Here is a 20,887-nt window from a genome sequence, read left to right on the forward strand (position 1 = left end):
TAGTATATAAACATATCTGAAACTTAAACTTCTTTATAAACAATGTTTTTACTAATTTCTTTAAGAATTTCATACAATGTATTTTCATATTTATCCCACTTCATTTTCTCCCACATCCTCCTCCCCAACCCATTTAACTTCCCAACTTCCTCTCTCTGTCTCTCTCTCTGTCTCTCTCTCTCTCTCTCTCCTCCTCCTCCTCCTCCTCCTCCTCCTTCTGTTCCTATATCTGCCTCTTTGTGTCTCTAACTCTCTCATCTTTCTTTGTCTCTGTCTCATCTATAGATCTATCTCTATCTCTCTCTCTCCTCCTCCTCCTCCTCCTCCTCCTCCTCCTCCTCCTCCTTCTGTTCCTCTATCTGCCTCTTTGTGTCTCTAACTCTCTCATCTTTCTCTGTCTCTCTATCTCATCTATCTATCTATCTATCTATCTATCTCCATCTCTCTCTCCTCTCAGTTTGTGTTGACCAGGCTCTACTCCTGGATGTAGGTCATACCCTGGCATCTATCCAATTATCAAAGTGTCACGTCACTAAAGAGAGATAGCCCCCAACAGCAGCAAAATGAAATGACTACCCAGCTAGAAGTGGTATTTCATACCCACTCCCCTTCTCCATGCTAAGATCTTGTCTGTCTTGAGCAAATGAAAATCTTACGCATGCTGTCATCATCACTGTGAGTTCATGTATGCTTCTGCCTTGCTCTGTCTGAAAAACACTGTTTCTTTGAAGTCACCGACAACCTCTGGATTCCATAATCATTATACCCTACTTTCCACACAGATCCCTGAGCTTCAGGGAAGGGCTATGATAATATGCCCCTCCCCAAAATAGGATGAGCGAGGAAGGAATAACTTTCACAGCCAGGAAGAGTTCCCAGTTTTATACTGTAATGTTAAACATTGCTTTGCAGACAACAGTGTGATTACAATGAAAACGTTTTAGTTAGAAGAAATTAAACCAGACCTATTAGTGGTGGGATCAACTTTATGAAGAAAGAATTCATAGGCAACCTATGTGCTAAGGAACATACACTCTTCCACAATTCATTTCTTTAAAATCGGTTCACTGAGGTTTGAAGCTGTTTTCATTAAAATGGTCTTAATGATGCATGTTGCTATGAGTATAAAATATGTCCATTTTAACTACACAAGTCAGTGTTGTTCAATAGAGCTATAGAATTGAGCAATTATCACCAGAATCCAACTTTTCCACTCAATTCCCACTCTCACCTTCTTTCTAATTCAGTCTCCAGGCAACCACTTGTCTAGTTTTTGGCTCGATTAAATTCCCTGCTTTGTACATTTTGTATAAATAAAATAATATTCAATCTTTGGTATTTGGCATTCTATATTTTTAATATTTCTGAGGTTCCTGCTAGGATGCTTCTAGACAAACAGAATAAAAATATTTCATGCCAAAATAGACTATAAGCAATGAAGAAGGAAGACATGATAAGAATATCCCTGAGCCTGCTCAAAGAGTGGAAGACTTAAGATCAAGGCAGCCAGGGCAAGACAGCAGCGAAGAACTTGGATGAAGTAGAGAAATCGTCAACTTGTGAAGAAGCTGGCATTGAGTGTCCATGAAATCAGGAACACACATCGCAGGAGAAGCAGAGTGTGGGAGATGGGCAGACCTGATGGCTGGTATGAAAATGAGAATTCTTAGTACAGAAGAGTGAGAATTTCCTGTGAGGATGCACTGTACAGACAATTAAAAAATATTAGTAAGTACCATCGACCAAATCACTAGAACCTTTTCAATCACAACTAATAACTGTGTGGGGGAAATTAAATATCCTTTCCAACAGTGGGCAGTGAATACCATGTACAGGGAGGCAAGTTGCTCTAATCAGGCCAAAGAGGGTGAGCGCTGTAAAAACAAAAATGAATAAAAGCAAGTAGAACTGGGAAATGAATTGAGAAGTGAAATACAAGGAACATCCAACAATATGTGCTTTATTTTCAGTTTATGTAGGAGAAAAATCATTGTACTCAAATGTATTCCATATCATTTCTTAATTGGGAGCTTCACTCTGTGACCCTGAGATTTAATTTGAGAATTATTTTGTAGACAGAACATGTAGGCATATTTTAATGTTGCCAAAGTCAAGCAACAAGGCTGAAGCAGATCATCTCCCTGAAGTTTCTCTCCCACCGATCAATTCCTGAATAACCACTCTGAGACAAGCTGAGTAGTGAGCCTGAGCTTTGACAGTGACCTGTCATATGATATCAGTTGTGAAATTTTTCACTATGACATCATATAAGGGCTCAGAAAGTTTTGGATTCAAACGTATTCTGTATCTGAGACCTTCATAATATGATTATTCAACCTGTGGAACACTGTTGCAACAAAAATGGTTGGCATTCTGCAGCCAGCAAAGGTGTAAGGGACTCACTCACTCTCAGTTGGATCACCATCACGGCAAAAGCTCACACACACAAAACAAAGTAAAACAGATGGTGTTACATCCAGCGGAAAGAAAATCATCACTTCAAAGAGTCATCTGCTCTCCTTATTCACTTCATCAAGCTGTGATAAATACACGTGGTGAGGGTGGAGTATTGCGTGTGCACGTGAGCAAGGAGTGGATGGGAATGCCAGAGACCAGTGTCAGTGTCCTCTTCAGTCACTCTTTGTCTTATATTTTAAGACAAGTTTTCTCACTTGATACCTAAATCTCGTGATTTCCACCAGGTCACCATGCCTCTTCACCAGCCCCGGAGTTGCAGAAACTCAACACGACACCACGCTTTTCACATGGGGATTTGAACTCTGGTCCTACGCGTTTACATCAGGCATGTTACCAGCTGAGTCATCTTCCCAGACCCTTGAACAGTTTACACTTGAACAAAGACTGTCTCCATTGTGAAATAAGTCTTCTTAGTACCCTTCTCAGTGTACTCCTGGTTTCATGCAAGTAATATTCTAGGCCAGGGATCGTCTTTTACAAAAACAAAGATGAACAGAAAGCTGCTAAATTATGAAAACAATGGAAGATTCTTTCGTGGGGACCGATCGGTCAGTGAGAGAAACATCTATTCCAGACGACACGCAGTGCAATCACCAGGTCAGAAAGAGATTTTAAAAAGCCTCATTAAGGTGAATTGGCATGAGATAATGGCTGTTTGATTTTACCTAATTTAGGCAGGAGACTTTTGACTCTGGTAATTAATAGAATTGCTAATATTTGAATTTGAAACTATTTGCATAGATTAACTCATCTAGTCCTCTTAGGAACAGCCCCTCCGAAACAGTCATTTTACATAAGAGGAAACCGAGACACTAAGGAACGTCTTGCCCAAGGTCACAAGGCTAGCCAGGTAAAGAAGAAAGGATAAAATCCAACAGCCTGCCTCTTAACTACCATTATGCAGGTGCCCACCCAAGTTATACTAAAATTCTAAAGATTTATGGTATTTTCAAAAGTGTAACTATGCTGAATATGTATTGATTTCAGAAAGGTTTTAACAATATTTGGCAGTAGAATTAGCAACCCTCCTTTTCATAGCAAAGAGTTTTGTTGAAGACATAAAATAAATTGGACATACTTAGAATTTATAAATTCTCAATAACCAATGTAACAGAGTAACTGTAAAGTCGATCAACAGATAAAGAAGGTGGAGAATACATGTTTTTCTTTAGCTGACTGTGTTAAAGGCCTGCTTTTCTCTCTGTCTGAAACTTGTTCACTGGGTCATGCAATACAGAAAGTTCTTCTTAACCTAATACTTGGTTCTAGGATCCATTCCTCAAAATAACCATAACATTAATTAGTACATGCTGTGGTTGTCTAAGTATTTTACAACTATGAACTCATGTAAGGATCATTCTGCAACAATACTGCATTTTTCAAACATGGAAGCTCTGAAGGTGAGGGTTACGAAATGCACAGTTGGCAGCATTTTCAGTCTGTGATGTGTGTTGGAATGGAAAGTCAAGAAGCATCTGCACTCAGTGTTGCCACTGTAAAGCCAAAGCAGGCTTCCACGGGAAGTAGGAAAAGGTGCATGTGTCTATGGTACTGGGGTATGACAGAGTCCTCTTTGTAATTCAGATGTTAATGGTATGGGAGGAAAAGATGGAACACTAAGCAGAAGTTGGACTATTGGATCCACCCCTTTCTCGGCAGGATTAAGAACTCTGAAGAAGTTTCACACAGCATCTCCTACCTTGATCTTAGGATCTTCTGCCCTGTGGAAACTCAAGGTGCCTCTCTTTTAGAGAATGCAACAGGAATCTCTGCAAGATGATGTCATCTTGATCTTGGCCGTTCCAGTCTCAGGAACTTAACTGAATTTCCACTCATGAAGCACAATTAATAAAAACTCAGAGAGAGAAATTGGGGTTCAACATGAAGATCCGAAAAACAAAACAGTCAGCCACTGGCTCTTACCTCAACCTCAGTCTGAAACGGTGATCCTGCCTCCCAGAATCTCACAATGAGACTGTTGAGAGCTGCTTCCTCCTGATTAAAGGCTTGTACCAGCAGATTTCTATGGCAGCTAGTGTGGCTACTGGGATTAAAGGTGCATGTTATTGTGGTTACTGGAATTAAAGGTGTGTGTTACAATAACCTGGTCTATAAGGCTGACCAGTGGGACTGTTTTACTCTCAGATCTTCATGCAGTCTTTATTTATTAAAATACAATTGAAATGCCACTCCACATTCCCTGTTACTGTGTTCTGGCACAGCTATGGTCTGGTAAGACTGTAAATCTGTGAGAACTTCAGGTCATCTCCTATGTCTTGGCAGAGTGCTCTTCTCTTGGTTTTCCCAAATGTTTAAAAAATGTGAAATCTTTCTAACTTTTAAGTTGTTGCAAAGGTCAGTGGGGCAGTCTCTTCTAACTAATAGTCCACATTGTGGATAGGAGTCTGTGACCTTTAGAATTTTGTGTTATAAGAACCAATGAGTTTTATTGGCTTATCATGTGGAGTTAGAAGTCACTATAATAGAGTTTCTAGTCATCCAGGCCCTCATGGCAGCATTCTTAACTATCTGGGGCCATAGATTTCAGAGCAGAAGGTAATGATGAACTCCTATACTTCACCATTATTCTTAATTGATATTAAAGCACAATCTTCTTCCCACGGACTCTTAAAAGCACACAGTCTATTTCTTGGCTTCACTTGAAAGCCTTCACACTGAGTGCACATGAGTCAAGAGACTTCATTTTGTCTTGACTATGGTTTTAATCTAGATAAAATAGCAGTTTGGTAAAAATATAATTTTCTTCTAAAAAGTCAAATATAATATTTCCCCTAGCAATTTCTCATTAAAAGGTGATTAGTCACAGTTATATTACTCTTCTTGGCTTTGTAGGCATCCTCCAGGTGTGTGTGGAGCACTCTTTAATCTCTTGACCTTGAGTTCAGATCTGTCTAACCAAGGCTGCATAAGAGAACCAGACCCCAGGGATGCTGCTACTGCTGTTTCCTCTGGCTGTGGATAATGTGTCAGGAGTTTTGTGGCCATAAAACTAGAAAGTGAACTGTAGTCAAATTTTCAGGTAGTTTTGAGTTCATTGTCCTTGAATTAGGAACTTTTCCTAAAGTATAATGATTTCTAATGCCAGAAGCTACAGGATCCAGCATCCAGCTATTTTGGGAACTATTCCAGTGAGACTGATAGACAGATTGGAAGGCTCAGAAAGCCGAATCTCGTGATGAAATGCTCTCAAATGCCAGATAACTATCACTTAAGGAGGGTAAACTAAGACATTTGCAGACCATCAAAGACAGCTGAGTCAAAGGGTCAGAATAATCAGGTCTATGACAGGTTACTTGAAAGGTGGCGGAGAAATAGCAGCATCTGGGCTTCAATTTTTCTGGCTGTTTGGGAAAGTGGTGGTGATGTTTATGGAGAGAGAAGATTAGTCAATGTGTTCTAGTGTGGTTTCAGTGAGGCAAGCCCTCCTTTTCCTGCAGAGACAGGAACTTTATATTCTGGTTTGCCGATGGCTGCTACCCATCCCTCATAAGTGACTCTCTCAGTGTAAGGGATCTGATGGTTTGTCCCTGAGAACATGATCTTCTGTGGATACACAGGAGAATAATTCATTGAGCCAGGTTCCCTCAAGAAAACATGACTCATGCCTGTTCTTTGGACATGAATGTGAAAAGAAGTGAGAATGCCTTTGATATCCATGCAGCAGAGAGCTTTACTGAGAAAATATGTTGCTATTTCTAGAATATGCCAGATACTTTAACAGCTAAGAAAATTATATTAATGCTGTCTGCTGGACTCTCATTCTAGTATGATCTAATCCATAGGAAGCCTTCTTTAGATTGGGTACTGGAGTACCAGTTCCTTAGCAATCTGTCTTCTCCTAGGTTGAATGAACCCCAGTACAATAAATTAAGATATTTCATGATCATTTTATTTCTGAATTTATTGGTTCTCCTACATAAGATCCAGAACAGGACTGTACCAGATTTTCTATCCTAGACTTGCTGTGCCATACTTGCTAAGGCATTACAGCAACCATCATTATCAAACAGGGATTTTTATAGGGATTCCATGATGCTGAATCACAGCTAGATTGCAGTGCCTAGCATCTAAGCATACAAAGGAGTTAGTTAAACTAGCGAAAAGTTATTCAGTTAACAAATAAAGGCTTAATTTATAAAGGATTTGGTGAGTGGCAAGATATATCAGTATGGAATAAAGGCAAAAAGTTTAGACAGTGAGCTTGTTTGGTCCACAGTGAAAACTGAGTTCTGAGGTACCAGAATTAGTTCCCTTTGACAATTGCCAAATGTTTCTTCTCTTGAACAAAGTTAATCTTTCTTCAATTTAATCCCACTTCAGAATGCAACTTTCATTAAGAAGCTGTGGTAGATTCTGTAGCTATTTTAAAGCAAGATTTAATTTATACACATGTAATTATGCATAAGAATCAGTTTTTAGTTGTTAGTGTTAAACTCAAGTCAAGTCAGTTTCCTTATGAAGTACATTCACAATTTTCTCAGTTCAAGATTTCTTACCTATTATTATTATTTTTTTAATGTGCAGTTGATTATTCTTGATAGGTATCCTGTTAAATTTTATTTCAAAACTTCAAAGTAGTATTTTAGCATGCTAAAATCATATTTTAGCATGATAATCCTTATGCCACATTATATCCACTGGAAAAATTAGACCTAGTGTGGCTGGAAGCTTTCTCTGTCCGACTGGTCCCCCTGGACCAAATTTCTCTCCACCTGCCTGGTCCTGAAACTGCTTATGAAATAACCACTCTGAGGTTTATTATCAGTTACGATAGTTTAGCCAGTATCTTGGGCTTTTTTACTGACTAGCTCTAACTATAAATTAACCCATTTCTATAGTTTATATTTTGCCATGAGACTCATAACTTGTTACCTCACATCTTGCTTCTTGGGCAGCTACATGGCATCGCCTCAACTCCAACTACTCTATCTATCTATCTATCTATCTATCTATCTATCTATCTATCTATCTATCTTTGTTTTAAACTTCTTGCCTAGCTTTACTCTGCTAAGCCATTGGGCAAAACAGCTTTATTCATCTACTAATAAAAGCAGCACATATACAGGACATCTCACACCACCTAGTAAAGGACAATGAAAATAGCCTAAATGAAATTCATTCTGAAGTTGACATTGTAAACAAAATTAAAAGTTTTGAAAACATAATAAAAGTTTTAGCATCCAGACAATAAAAGGAGAACCTCAGTAAATACTTTGCTTGAAAGGCTGAGTCAAACCTAGCAGAATCTGGGTCGGTTGCATGTTAAAGAAAAGCAAATGAGCAAAAGGTTTCATTGCCTTTGACAGTGTAATAAATATAAAGGTATAAAAATGCATATTTGAGAAGCACTAACATCTACATTTCAAAAACTATGTAAAGAAACTATGTATTTAGACTTGCAGGCACAGTTTCTGAAAAGTAGTTATAGAAAATACTAAAAATCACAAAAAATATGGGGAACGCTTGATGAAAATGAGATGATAAAAATGGGAACCTAGAATACTGAAAATACAAATGTGGGAAGGAAACATAAGTGAACAGTTTATCAAAATGCATTCTTATAACTGTAAAATTAAAAGACGTGTGTGTACTTTTAATTTCTTATCTAGGGAACTTTCCCCCATGGTCCTATGGGCATGTTTTATACTGAATTAGTAAGTAATCCACTTTGGTTTTGCTTTAGGTAAGCTTTCTTCATAATGTTTTAATTTGTATTTATTATCAAAATACTTTTTGCTAGACAATAAAAATGTTAATTTTTTCCTTTTCATTCATTAGTTTTCTTTAGCATTTATTAAAATTCATCATGGGAAGCAGGTTCTTCTCTTTCCTGTGCAGTACATCTGACCCCATTGAGGAGGTTTGGTTCACATCCTGGCTCCACCACCAGGCACACTTCACAAGATTCCGATTTGTTTAGTTGGCACATATGTTAGGAATCATGTTATCAGCTAAAATAACAAAACTTTAAATCGAAGCAGACTTTTAAACACTGAGTAGACTGTTTCCCACAATGAACTTTCAAGAAACCATCTCTGATTTGGCTCAGGGTTGTGGTTTTTGTCTCCCTGTTCCATCACTCTCTGGGTGGCTGGCTTTCCTCCTTTGGGCTTGGTACATCTGGTTACATATTACTGTACAACTGCAGGTGGTCCATGTTCATACAGACTGAACAAAAGGAGAGCAGAAAAGAAAGCATTTGTGCTCCTCTTTTCCTTAAAAGGGGGAAGAAAATCACTTCCTGTTCCAGGGGCCAGAGCAAGGCCATGAGCTCCTCCTGTCCAAGTGGGAAAACTGATGCATACGATGGTCACTTTCTATCTATAACGTGGAACATATTTACTAGCAAGAAGGGAAACCGCTGTGGCTGCTTTGCGGGATTTTCAAAGCCCTCAGTTGGTGTCTCAAGTGCTAATTCTCTCTCATCTTAGTTATGGGGTTGGATCTTGTTTATTTGCGGGACAGGAAATCAATAACAAGTCTGTACATCGTGTATGAGTTTTAAAATAAGGAAACCCAAGTACAAGGGACAAGTTTTTCTATGAAATATAGCCCAGAAGCATTGATCCTGGTCTACCTCTGCAAGGTTACATAAGCACACACACGGATATATATATAACAGGAGTCTATGAGTAAAAGTATTTGGCTGTTGTTTCCTGCCCAGGTATCTGCAATCATTCCAAACAGCAATTCTGCTAAGATTGTCCCAGTAGTACCCAAATCTCATCGTAAGAATAACAGAAGCTGCAGCATCTCCTAGTGAAGATTGGCGTATTTGTAGCTTATTATGGTGCCCACAACCTTTTGATTGGACCACTACAGTGTATGACAGAAGATGTAATTACTGAAGCCGGGCTCTGGAGATGATTGCCAAAGTTCTTGATTACACAGCACCCTTAGCCCAGATGCCCAGCAGGCCTTGCAAGCTTACTTGATTGCCTTCTCTGTACCAAGAGTTACAATTTGCTAGTGGGAAAACTAGTGTGCAGGGTGAATGAGTAATTGGTTCAGGTTCTTAACCTCAGAAAAACTAAAGCATAGAAACAAAACCCAAGACTGTCCTCAGCCTAATGAGATAAAGCAGTGATCCAGGATATACCTGTAGACGGCTGCTCATCTAAAGGTGCAGTTGCAGGATCTAATCTTTCTATTTCTGCCAAATGTACTCTGCTATATAAAGTGGAAGGGCCCTGGGCATCTTACTATGGATTTGATGCATCTAACAGAATATTTCATTAAACTTGAGATGAGTCATTACAGGAAATAAATGTTTCCAATAAAAATAATAATAAAGTCAACTAAGCTCTCAAATGTCAAGTTTTAATATTAAAAATAAAAAGACATTTGTGTCTTAGTGACAGTGTCCTTTGCTTTGCAGAAGCTTCTCAGTTTTAGTAGGTCCCATTTATTCAATGTTGCTCTTAATGTCTGTGCTTCTGGGGTTATACATAGGAAGCAATCTCCTGTGCCCATCTGTTGTAGGGTATTTCCCACTTTCTCTTCTATCCTTTTCAGTGTGTTCGGGCTGATATTGAGGTCTTTAATCCATTTGGACTTGAGTTTTGTGCATGGTGAAAGATGTGGGTCTATTTTCATTCTTCTACAGGTTGACATCCAGTTGTGCCAGCACCATTTGTTGAAGATGCTTTCTTTCTTCCATTGTATACTTTTAGCTCCTTTATCAAAAATGAGGTGTTCATAGGTTTGTGGGTTAAAATCCGGGTCTTCTATACGATTCCATTGGTCGACTTCTCTGTTTTTATGCCAGTACCACACTGTTTTCATTACTGTAGCTCTGTAATAGAGTTTGAAGTCAGGGATGGTAATGCCTCCAGAAGATCCTTTATTGTATAGGATTGTTTTGGCTATCCTGGGTTTTTTGTTTTTCCATATAAAGTTGATTATTGTCCTCTCCAGATCTGTGAAGAATTTTGATGGGATCTTGATGGGGATTGCATTGAATCTATAAATGGCCTTAGGTAGAATTGCCATTTTTACTATGTTGATCCTCCCAATCCAAGAGCAAGGTAGATCCATCCATTTTTTGGTATCCTCTTCAATTTCTTTCTTCAATGCCTTAAACTTCTTGTCAAATAGATCTTTCACTTCCTTGGTTAGATTTACCCCAAGATATTTAATGCTGTTTGCGGCTATCGTGAATGGTGAAGCTTCTCTGATTTCCCTCTCTGCTTCCCTATCCTTTGTGTATAAGAGGGCGACTGATTTTTTGGAGTTGATCTTGTATCCTGCCACATTACTAAAGGTGTTTATCAGCTGTAAAAGTTCTTTGGTGGAGTTTTGGGGGTCGCTTATGTACACTATCATATCATCTGCGAATAACGAAAGTTTAACTTCTTCCTTTCCAATTCGAATCCCCTTGATCCCATTATGTTGTCTTATTGCTATTGCTAGAACTTCAAGTACTATATTGAAGAGGTATGGAGAGAGTGGACATCCTTGTTGTGTTCCTGAGTTAAGCGGGATGGCTTTGAGTTTCTCTCCGTTTAATTTGATGTTAGCTGTCGGCTTGCTGTATATAGCTTTTATTATATTTAGGTATGACCCACTGAGACAGTGAAGCTGATCTATTGAGAGCTCACCAAGACCGGCTGGACTGTGACTGAAAAAGCATGGGATAAAACTGGACTCTCTGAACATGGCGAACTATGAGGGCTGATGAGACGCAAAGGACAATGGCACGGGGGTTTGATCCTACGTAATGTGATGGCTTTGTGGGAGCCCAGCCAGTTTGGATGTTCACCTTCCTAGATATGGACGGAGGTGGGAGGTCCTAGGTCTTACCACAGGGCAGAAAACCCTGACTGCTCTTTGGACTGGAGAGGGAGGGGGAAAGGAATGGGGGGAGGGGGAGAAGGGTGGGAGGAGGGGGCGTAGGGGGGGAGGAGGGGGAGGGAAATGGGAGGCTGGGAGGAGGTGGAAACTTGTTTTTTTTTCTCCTTTTCTCAATAAAAAAAGAAAAAAAAATAAAAATAAAAAGACAAAGGTTCTCAAAATGGAAGACAACTTGATGGAAATTATACATTTTAAATGTTTGCTATACTTTAAATCCACAAAGAGAAATATCTTGATGAATAAGCATTAGAAAACTGGTAAAAGAAGTAGATCTTCCCAATATTCCTTGAAAAAATAAAAGCATATTCAATTTGCCATATATTCTCCTCCTGGAAGATACCAGAAGACAATTAGATAACTGTTGGTACTAGAGAGACCTGGGATGATTTGGATTACATGAAAGTCTTAACTGTCACCGACACAAGATCTATAATAATAAATAGAATTTCGGGATTGGGAGGATGACTCAGTGAGCGAAGTGCCTGCCACTCACACATGGAAATCTAAGTTCAGACCTCCAGTACCCTAAACTAAGAAGCCAAAGATGGTCATGTACAGCTGTAACAGTAACACTGGCTGGAGGTAGGAGATGCAGAAACAGCAGAAGCCCTAAGGATACCTGGCCAGAAAGTCCAGCAACTCAGTTGACACCCGGTCCCCTAAGAAATCTTTTTCTCAAAAGATAAGGAGGAAACCAATAGCAGAGAATATCTAACTTTGACCTCTGTATACCACAAACACACATGTGTGGGGGGGTACATATGCACACAAAAAAATACAGGCAATTTTTTCTTTAAGAAATTTGATCGTGGAAATTAAATTTTATTTACCATAAGACACCAAATTTATGTTGTTTTCAGATTTGTAAAATTATGTTTTATGTCTGAATAATGAGGTGTACTAGTAATTACAAATTTTTATTTATTTGTGTGTGAGAATACATGCACACATGGAGAAATCAGAAGACACCTCGTGGGAACTGATTCTCTCCTGCCATCTGGTGTGCAAGGCTTGCACACAAATACGTCTCCCACTAAGCTATCTCATTTGCCCAGTAGTTGCATTCTTAAAGAATGTTAATTACTAGATTTTCTAGATTCTGGTATGTGTGCTATAACAAGAATAACAAAATCATGTATGATATGGGGTTCCTTAAATGAGTAAGTTATTACCAAGAGCAAAACATGATCATGTGAAGCTGGCACCTGTAAATTGTATGTGTCTACCCAGCTTGGTGCACACCCAGGTGAAGTGCGGAAACCTTTCTCTGAATTCTGATAGAGAAGCATGACAGTACATTGAGTTTCCCTGTCATTGTGCCACAAATAGCCAGTAATAGGGAAAAGTGTGCACATTTCAAGGACAAGTAAATCTGGAATGCAGAAGCCCATGCCAAAATCTCACAGAATCCTGTAAATCAGTAACCAAGGAACTCACTGGGGATCCAGGGCATTCTGCAGTCCTGCCAACTTTATATGGCTCAGAGAAAATCTCTGAATGAGATGAAAAGAAAATCATAGATTGCACTATTCAGTCAGTGTGACAGACCATGGAAATATTTCATTGTCTTCCATCCTGCGCCAGCTGGAATGTTTGAAGTGGGTAAATGCTACAAAAGGATAGCATGGTGGGATGTACTTGACTTTAATAACCACAGCCAAAGGATGGTGTTGAGGGCCAGTGCCACAGACACATTAACATGTACAGAAAGAAATGACTATTTCAAAAGTACTCACATGTAATTATCAAAGGAAGCTTCCAGCAATCCATAGCTCTTCATTTATCTGTCCTTTGTGAAGAATTCGAAATCTTCACTGTCTTTAGGGACTAGGGCTAATGCCCAAATCTGTAATGTTATCTAGGTGTGAGATTTTAAAGACTGGTACACCAAGTGATGAAAACTTTGGCAAGCCTGTTTTTATAAATAGAGCTTTATTGTGGGGCTGGAGAGATTACCTGGTAGAAAAAAAAAAAAACACTCCTGGCTCTTGAAAAGAACCCAGGTTTAATTCCAAACACCAACATGGCAACTCAAAACCACCTGCAAACCCAGTACCAAAGGATTATCCCATGCCCTCTTCTGTCATCCATGGGCCCAGGCATGCATGTGATACACATACATACATGAAGAACAACCACCCATACTCATAAAATAAGAATAGATATAGATGATTGATTGATAGATAGATACATAGATACATAGATACATAGATAGATGATAGATAGATAGATAGATAGATAGATGATAGATAATAATATATTGATAGATGAAATATAGATGATGATAGATAGATAGATAGATAGATAGATAGATAGAGATAGATAGATAGATAGATAGATAGATAGATAGATAGATAATATATTGATCGATGATAGATAGATAGATAGATGATAGATTAATAGATAGATAGATAGATAGATAGATAGATAGATAGATAGATAGATAATGATAGATGATAGATAATGATAGATTGATAGATGATAGAAGATAGATAGATAGATAGATAGATAGATAGATAGATAGATAATAGATAGATAGATAGATAGATAGATGATAGATAGATAGATAGATAGATGATAGATAGATAGATAGATAGATAGATAGATAGATAGATAGATAGATAGATAGATAATGATAGATAGGTAAATGATAGATAGATAGATAAATGATAGATGATAGATAGATAGATAGATAGATAGATAGATAGAAGATAGATAGATAGATAGATAGATAGATAGATAGATATTTACTAGAATACAGCCTTGCCTTTTTATTGACATGGCATCATGGCATCTATGGCAGTTTTTTTTCTCTACAATAGTGGATTAAAGAGATTAAAACAGAGTCCACATGTGCCCCAGAGCCTGCAGCATTGCCTGTCTAGCCCTTCACAGGAAATGTGTGCTGACTCCTGGAATAGACTATAGTGAGCTGCAGAGCACATTATTTTTTCATTAAAATTAAGCATTGGGCATTTAAACAATAGCCAAAGTAAATGAAAGAAGTCAGGTTCAGATTCTTGCCTGATGCTGGGACCAGAGAAAACAATCCAGTTCCATCACTCATTTTCTGTAGAGTGCTAACACATCACCTAGTCTTCTCTCCTGAGAGAGAGTGCTTCCCTTTAGTAGGGTTGCTGAGCACAGTGCCAGAGGGAAAGACAAGACCATCTTGTGGGGGCATCATGGAAGTCAAACCAGTGAATGATGTTCAATACAATCACATGGGCAAGAACCTGTTCTGGGTGCTGGACCCTGGTGTAGAATCAGACAAATCAGTAAGATATGACAAATGGGAGTGGACTAATAAAGTTTCAATATACACAGTAGCCCTGCCTTCCTGAAGTCTGTGTGCCTGTGAGTCTTGGACTGAGGTGGAATTTGGTTTGAGATAAACTATGAACTACCAGAACCTCTAGCAAAATGTGTTCTTGAACACATTTTATGGAGATACCAAGTAAGCAAGAAATAGCCTGTTTCCATCTAGTGGAGAGTCATGATGAGCATTTGTGTATTTTATCTGAGAATACCCACAGTACAAAATGTATTTCTAGCCATGTATCGTGGCACATGCCTATAATCTCAGCATTTGGGAGGAGAGTCAAAAAGGATCTCTAAGAGTTCAAGATCAGCCTTTCTATATGGTGAGTTCCAGGATAGCCAGGGCTTTTTGGAGAGAACCTATCTCTCCTTTCTTCCTCCAACATGCTTTGCCAAAACATACTGGCCATCCAAAATCTAAAAATAAAAAACAAACAACCACAATCCCCTACAATGTCTTTCAATCCCAAAGAAAACTTGAGGAAATAATGACTTACATTCTTTTAAACTGGGCTGACACCTATGGAGTTTTTGCATGTATGTGCAACTGTTCTAAGCACTACAGTGAGCCTATGACATAGAGGAGCATGTCTGCCTTCTCCTAGTGCAGCTGAGAAAATTGAAGTGCAAAGTAGATTGTGGACATTAGCTTCCCTCTTTCCTAGTAACTGGGAAAGCAGTTGACCGTCCGCTTATGTCTGGAGATATTTTGCTTATGACGACTGTTGGGTGCTACTGATACTTGGTGAGGGAAGACTTCTGACCCAAGTTGTCAACAACTGAGAAATGCCCCCAGACATATGCCAATAGATGGTAAACTTGGCATAATTCCCTCAAGAGTTTCTTCACCTTGGACCAAAATCTTTTACCTCCTTTGAAGAGACATGGCCCTATTACATCCACTTCTATTCAAGGTTCAAACTCAGAAGAATAGAATTCTATCTGTGTTGTCGATGTACTCTTTTGATGTCCAAACGTGTATGATTCACGTATTAAACAGTTCAAACCCCAGCAGTCGTGTCGCTGCTTACTAACATTACTTCTAATTACTGAATCTTTAGCTCCTCCGACCTCCTGTGGCAATCTGTACACATCCTTTCCTCACAGTGATCACCCTGGGAAGCAGTTACTCACTTAAAGGTCGTTCCCATTTAGAAAATGAGCCCTTTCGAGAAGTGGCTGTGTAGGGTGTGCTAAAACTCCCGTACCACACTTGATAGCCCCTATGTCAGAGAAAAGGCCTCGCAAAGTCCCAATAATGCCAGGTTTGAGGAATCTCCATCTTAGAAACTATGGCAGCTCCACAGCCCAGTGTGTTGTCTGCCAGAAAAAAAAAAGTAATTGGAACACATGAATGAAAGCTCACAGTGGACTACTACCTTAGAAATGCCATCAGTCCTATTCACTTATACTTACTACGTGTAATAAGTCAGTCATACTTACCACAGGGATATGTCTAAAAGGGAAACGTGGAAGCAGTTAGAAAGAATAATTAGAGTTTAGCACCTAGCACATGAAGGGAAAGGGTGTGAGGAGAGTAAAAGAATGAGGGGAGGGGAAAAAGAGGAAAATATATGACATTCTTATAGGTGTAGTCAGAGGCTGTTCATTCGTTCCCGGCTGCCAAGGCCCAAAATACTAACACAAAGACTATATTATCTGCAACATTGTTTGGCCAATAGCGTAAGTGTATTTCTAGCTAGCTTTTATATCCTAAGATAACCCATTTCCATTAATCTGTGCATCACTACAAGGTCATGGCCTACCGACAAAGATCCAGCAAGCTCCAGTAGAGGTGTCTGTCTCCTGCGGTGACTACATGGCTTCTCCCTGACTCCTTTCCTCCTCTATCTGCTTGGAATTCCCACTTAGCTCTATTCTGCTAAGCCACTGGCCAAAACAGTTTTATTCATTAACAACAAAAGCAACACATAGACAGAAGGACTTCCCACACCATATAGGTACTAAATACATGGATTTGTTTTTTTACTTATTTACTTTGGAGTTTAATTTAAATATTAACTAAGAAATAACAAAAAACATGGTGTTTTGTTAATGAAAATATTATTTTCTGATCAGTTTTCTCTCTGTCATCTCCTCTCAACCTCCCCACACTTCCAACCCAATGCCTTTTTTCTTGTTTTCTCCACAGAAAACAAACAGGTCAATTTTTTTAAGGCAGAATAAAACAAAGAAAACAGACAAACTGAGAAGAGAAAAAAGGGAGGGAGAAAGAAAGCACATGAGAGACATACCACTCAGAGACACACCCACATATACAAAACCCACAAAACACAAAATCAAAGACCATAATAGGTAAGCAAAATCAAGCAAGATTTTTTAAATGCCCAAATAAAGAATTATGATACAAAAAATCTCCACAAATACCACTGAATTCATATTGTGTTGTAACATCTACTGTTAGACATGAAGCCTGCCCTTAAGTGTGGTTTGTATTACCGGTAAGACACCCTGGGAAAAGCCTAATTCTTCCTTTGAGAGTGTTTATCAGTTGGAGATAGATTCTGATTTAGGAATAAAGGCTTCTATCCACGTCCCCTCTCACCACCTGGGCCTCATCTGTCTTTATAGATCTATACAGTCCTGTGACGACTACCAGTCTCTGTGAGTTTATATTGTGTCAATCTTCCCATATTTATAAGGCCTTGTTTCCTTGGTGTTTTCTATTCCCACTAACTGTTACAATCTTCTCATCTCCTCTTTTTCATAATTCTCTAAACCCTGAGGAGAGAATTTTGATGAAGACATCCCATTTAGGACTGATTGTTTAGGACAAGGTCTTTAATTATCTGTCCACTGTCCAGTTATAGGTCTCTTTATTTACTCCCATCTACTGCAAGAATAATTTTTTCTGGCAATGACTGAGTAAGACACTGACCTATGTGTATAACAAAAGGCCATTAGGAATAATTTTTATTGTTAAATTTCTTTAGTAGAACAATAGCATTTGGTTTCCCCATAGACCCATGGCTTATTTAATTTCTGGGCCACGAGAGCAGCATCAGGGGTTATCCAGATGGTTTCCATCTCATGAACTGGGTCCTAAATCCAAGCAGATAGTGGTTGGTTACTCCGATGTTTGTGCCAATATTGCTCTAGCATATCAAGCAGTCTGTTTAACATTGTAGATTGCAGGGTTTGTAGCTGTGTTTGTGTTTATTTACATTTATCCTTTGGTTAGTATGCAGAGTGTTTTTCAGTACTGTGAACACTAATCAGTAGGGGTGAAAGCCCTAGTTAGGCACTAGTTAGATATATAAGTGTTATTTTTACTTACCATTAGTTTGTGGAGAATAGCCAATAGCCTTAGCAATAGCTTAAGTTGTTTGGGGGTTTCCATGGAACTCCTTTGGCCAACAACTCAATCAGATGTGTTGAGTACTGGCCTCAACAAAAAATATCTCTTGCCAGGAAAGGGGCATGGGAAAGATATCAGAGGGATTGTGGGAGACTATAGAATGTGTAGTGAGAGTTTTTGGAGTAAAGGGAAAGTCTGAATTAAACATTGTAAAAATGGTAGCTCACAACTAGAATTAGACAAGGCTAGCAGTCAGTATAGAGGCTCGTATTCTCCCCACAAAAGAAGTTGAACTTAAACTACTCTAGTAGAAGAAAAATAGTTATCTCTTCATAGACCATGTAGACAGCAGACTTTGTTGCAAGGAAGGAGCTGCTTGTTCATCCCGGCTTCCCAGAACCAAAATAATCACACAGAAACTGTAGTAATTAAATCGCTGCTTGGCCCATTAGCTCTAGTTTTTATTGGCTAATCTCTGACATCTTAATTTAACCCATCTCCATCAATCTGCATTACCACAAGGTAGTGGCCTACCAACAAAGTTTCAGCAAGTCTATCTCCAGCAGTGGAACCATGGAGTCTCTCCGACTCTGCCTTCTTCCTTCCGGCATTCAGTTTTATCTTCCCCACCTACCTAAGTTCTGTCCTATCAACCCAAGGGTTCATAGGTTGGCAAAAATTATGGTTGGGACTCTGATCTTCAGAGAACTGTAATTGTCAGAAATAAATAAATAAATAAATAAACCTGTTACCTAAGAACTATGCAGCCATAACACAGGCAAGGGACTGGTACCTATGTGGTTATCTTATGTACCCTACACACTGACCATGTGATCCCTCGCGGCAGGTCCCAAGGCTCTTTACTGCTGGCCAAATCTGTGGTCTCAAAGTAAAATTAGACTCAATGTTCCCAGAGTCAGAAAAAAAATTCTAATTATCTCTCTTATGGGACTCAGATACCTTACCCCCTTTCCAGGAGCATCTATTCAGTGCTGGAGATGGACTGAGAGGAGAAACACATGATCTTACAATAATGAACAAAGTCTCACAACCACTTCTTGGTTGTGTGCCTACACATGAACTTCTGGATTTCATGAAACACATTTTAAGATCTGAAAGGAAACAAAAATTATGACAAAGAAAATGTGTGTCAAATTCTAAGAGAGAATGGCACAAGTTAAAAATGACATCTTCACATGGGATCGATAAGGAACATATCATTTTATTTCTCAAATATTAATCTCCACTCAAGACCTTTTATATCAGTTATACACACTTCCACATGTCACACATAGGCACTCACACAAACACACACACATGCACATACACAAACACACACATACACACACATACACACACACACTTTTCCATAATGTAATTGTCTCATGTCAAACTCAATAGAATATTTAAGGTGATTTTTTTTCAACCTATCCTTTCTTTAGAATTGTCCCATCACTGTTCCCACAATGTTAAACAATCAAGTGTAGTGATATTTTATTTGTATTTTTTTGATTTTTCTATATTTGTATTTTAATAAATAAAGCTTGTCTGAAGTTCAGAGAGTAAAACAGCTGCACTGATCAGCCTTACAAACCAGGCAGTGGTGACCCACACCTTTAATCCCAGTAGCCATGCAGTTTCCCCAGCTGTCAGTCCAGAGTTCATGAGATCCCACTAGCTCGGGTCAGCTATCTCTGTGGTTTTCCCACTCATGATTTTGACCTCCCTTGCCCATATGACCCCTCCTCCCTCTCTTCAACTGAACTATAGGATCTGAGCTCAGTGCTTGGCTGTGGATTGTTTTATCTGCTTCCACCAGTTACTGAATGAAGATTCTATGATGATACTAATCTAGACTAGAGGGTAGTCACTAATCTGATTACAGGAGAAGGTGAGTTCAGGTACCCTCTCCACTATTGCTAGGAGTCTTAGCTAGGGTCATTCTTATGGATTCCTGGGAATTTCCCTAGTACCTGGTTTCTCCCTAACCCCATAATAGCTCCCTCTATCAAAATATCTCTTTCATTGCTCTCCTTCTTTGTCCCTCTCCCAAATCTACCATTTAAAACCCTCATGTTCCCATCTGCCATCCTCTCTCTTTTACCTCCACTCCCAGTTTATCTTAACTATTTCCCCTTCCTGGGGTCCTCCATGTGTGTATTTCTTAATTTTTATGAATTATTTCTTTGATGTTTCACTCCTGGCTATGTCCCCCAACCTTCAAATAGCCCAACCATCTGCCCTAATCAAAACCTCAGTTAAGCCTTATCTTTCTAAGCGTACCCTCAAGGCTGAAGAAGCACCAATCTATGTATCTAGCAGCACACAAATACGTATCTTTGGGATTCATCCAGTTGTGTCAGAGCTGTTCTCTCATGACTGTGGGCTGCTTGTAATGTGAGCAAAGCCTATCGTCTGAAGACTTGGGAGGTAATAGAGAATCTAAGTACTTACATTCTTAGGAATATCATCCTGAAAATGTGGAACTTGATCACCTTATTGAAAGTAAAATCACTATGAGAAGTATCTTCCTTGTCCACTACCTCTGCCTAGGTTTCACTGTAGCACTTTACCCTAACATATTACTGTGTTTTATTTCATTGTTTTGCTTGCTGTCATTCTCCTCCAACTGGATATAAAGTCCCTTGGTGAAGGAATTGTTGTCAGCTTTGTCCATTAGTGTACCCCAAACCAGTACATAATAATACCCCAGTAATTGCAGCTATAAAAGACTCATACTGTTTGAGTCTAGATTGCAATATATTTTCACTTAATAGTCATAAAAATTTAATAGTTCCTATAGCCACTTGGATATGAAGAAACCAAATTTTCTAAGATTGTTGTTTCTGAAATTTTATCAGCCTCTATGTAGATAAGATTTAAGGAGCATATTCT

The 20,887-nt window shown here is 38.9% G+C and overlaps 1 protein-coding gene across 6 annotated transcripts in view; it reads left to right on the plus strand.

Moving 5' to 3' along the window:
- The window catches only part of Lrrc7 (leucine rich repeat containing 7), a 417,668-nt gene that overhangs the window by 247,440 nt on the left and 149,341 nt on the right, over window positions 1–20,887 (plus strand). The gene's annotated exons all lie outside the window — the stretch shown is intronic.

This window comes from Microtus oregoni, unplaced genomic scaffold, assembly GCF_018167655.1.
Source record: "Microtus oregoni isolate MIOR12 unplaced genomic scaffold, Mior012 000000F_ref0000247, whole genome shotgun sequence".
NCBI lineage: Eukaryota > Metazoa > Chordata > Mammalia > Rodentia > Cricetidae > Microtus > Microtus oregoni.